Source organism: Mangifera indica, chromosome 3 (genome assembly GCF_011075055.1).
Source record: "Mangifera indica cultivar Alphonso chromosome 3, CATAS_Mindica_2.1, whole genome shotgun sequence".
NCBI classification, from domain to species: domain Eukaryota; kingdom Viridiplantae; phylum Streptophyta; class Magnoliopsida; order Sapindales; family Anacardiaceae; genus Mangifera; species Mangifera indica.
The window spans coordinates 11,832,216-11,834,732 of record NC_058139.1 but is presented as its reverse complement, the minus strand read 5'-3'; the positions used below and the strand labels follow the sequence as shown (position 1 = coordinate 11,834,732).

Here is a 2,517-nt window from a genome sequence, read left to right as displayed (position 1 = left end):
TGTTCAATGGATTGTCCAAGCATCAAACTTTTGTTGTAGGGATAAAGATTAACTTGGAAAATATTAAAATAGACTGGGTTATTTACAAGAAAACAATAGCGATGAGACTAGTCACCTCTTCATCTCTAGTAACAACATCATATGTTGAAACTCTTAAAGCCAATGTGTGAAAATGCAAGATAAAAACTTAAATACACAAATAAATATATATTGTATATATGTTATCATGTGATTAAATGATTTTTAATTAAAGATAAAATAACACTCAATCATATAATGACACGTAAATATATATTTATTTATGTACTCAAAATAATTGTTTAATTTCTTTTTACATGTAAGGGTAACTAACATGTTCCCACCCATTTTTTGGTGCAAAAGCACTTTTCTACCTTTAGTTAGCAGTAATAACATTTTCCCACCCAAATACTAAGTCCAACAATAAAAACAGTACATAAAATATAAAATTACTATAATACCCATTTGGGTTGGTTTTTATTATTTGTTGGTTTTATTATTTTATATTCTTTTTAATACAAAATTACTTAAATACCCTTAATTTGTATTTGACTAAATGAGATAAAAACATAATATGTATTTTCACGTTAGTATAACGACTTAAATTTTTGAATTACTTGCAACTACTTTAGACTAATTTCCCGTATTTGTATTGCTGATGAATTATGTCAATTCTCAATTGCATTTAAAATCCAAAAATAGAAAACAAAATTTGTATTGAAACTGTATTGAACAAGAGACTGAAATCCTGCATTGATTGTTGGTGTTATATTTACAAAAAATTCCATCAAACATTTGTGAATTCTATAGTAATAGTTTCATCTATACAACAATTCACAAGTAATTTACAGTATTCTTCAGAACAATGATTTCAGCTTTACAAAAGTTTGCAAGCCTTTATCTACAATGGTTTCAGCCAAAATCTGCAACTCAAATGGCCAAAATCTGCAACTAATATAGCCAAAATATGTAACTAATATATCCAAAAATTGCATCATATAATAATACAAAGACAGAAACTCATGCAACACAATCGTAGTCCATTAAACTTGAAAAGAACCACCACCAACACAATCCTATTGCCAATAGACTTTGAAAATTTATTTCATGCTCTAAAAAATTATTTGTCTATTTTGGCTAACATTACAAAGAGGAAAAGATATGTAAAAGTACTTATGAATTAAGTAGAACTTCCAAAAGCATCTTTTGATGGAAACCCACCTAGAAAAGACTAACATTACAAAGAAGCAAAGGTTTTCAACCACATACAAGAGAGAGAAACTCACCCAGAAGTTGACCACTCATGTCTTCTTGTCGCCGTTGGAAATCGTCTAATGTACAACACAAACATCTTTCAAAACTTGTAACACTAGCCACGAATCGACATGATACAACTTGATAAAACTGGGTTTAAGATTTAAAGTGTTTTGGTTTTTGCAGAACTTGGCTTAGGGTTTATGAATCAAGCAACACCTAGATAAGAAGAAAATCAAAAGAGGAGAAAAAAAAATGTAAGAAAAAAATGTGAAGAAAGAAATCACAGAAAAAAATCTCAACAAAAGGAGAGGAAGAAAATGGAAGAAAAAGGGTTCTGAAACGTAAGAAAGACCGAATGTTTATCAGCAGCATAAGAAATCTGAAAATATCTTTGATGCTGAGCCCAACGCTCTCGATTTTTTCATTCAAAATAAAATTACATATTTACCCTTCTATTCTAATTTTTCTGTTAACGGAGTTATTATTCGGGTGGGAAAATGTTCTTAATGTTAACTAAGGGTAGGAAAGTGCTTTTCCACCAAATCTTAGGTTGCACCATTAATTACTCTACATATAAAGCCCTATTTTGTAGCAATTAAACTAATCGGTGAAAAGAAAATGGTGAATAAAGTCATGCTGTACCTCCATGATCTTGCCGCTGGTTGGCGGCACATGAAACACGTAGAGATAACAAGTGGCACTTGGAAAATTGAGACGTGGCAGGATTTATAAAAGGGAAATGAAGCTTCAATTCTATATTGAGAGAGTGCAAGAACTTAAAAGTATACACATTCAATCTGCAACACCCACATATATCTCATAGGGATATTTTTGTCATTTTAATTTTATTATAATTATATTTGAATGTGGCATAAGTTAGAGATTGAATTAAGTATAAAATGTGAAGTTTTCAATTCTATTTTGAGATCATGACTCATGATACAAGAAAGTGAAAGGAGTTAGCCAAAATCAGAGAGAGGAGAGTTGGCTCATCATAGTGAACCAGAGAAGCTCGGAAAATGTAAATGAAAATTACTGTATTTCTATTTCTTTTTTTATTTCAATCTTTATATGCTATGATTTATATACTATAACTCTAGTCTACATTTGGTAACATAATATTTGTACAATCGCATCATGCTCTTAATGGAATTGCTCATCAATGTAGATATAATCTTTAGGGATGTGATAGCAATCAATCTGGGATATGATTTGGAGATTGATGGAGAATGATCTGGAGTA

The 2,517-nt window shown here is 30.2% G+C and overlaps 1 long non-coding RNA gene across 1 annotated transcript; it reads right to left on the bottom strand.

The window, feature by feature from the left end:
* Nucleotides 1-746: 746 nt before the first annotated feature.
* Nucleotides 747-1,631, bottom strand: LOC123212182. Its single transcript, XR_006501506.1, has 2 exons — nucleotides 1,305-1,631; nucleotides 747-969 (listed from the first exon to the last, which is right to left on the bottom strand). It is a non-coding gene; the product is annotated as an uncharacterized LOC123212182 (long non-coding RNA).
* Between the last annotated feature and the right edge of the window lie 886 nt (nucleotides 1,632-2,517).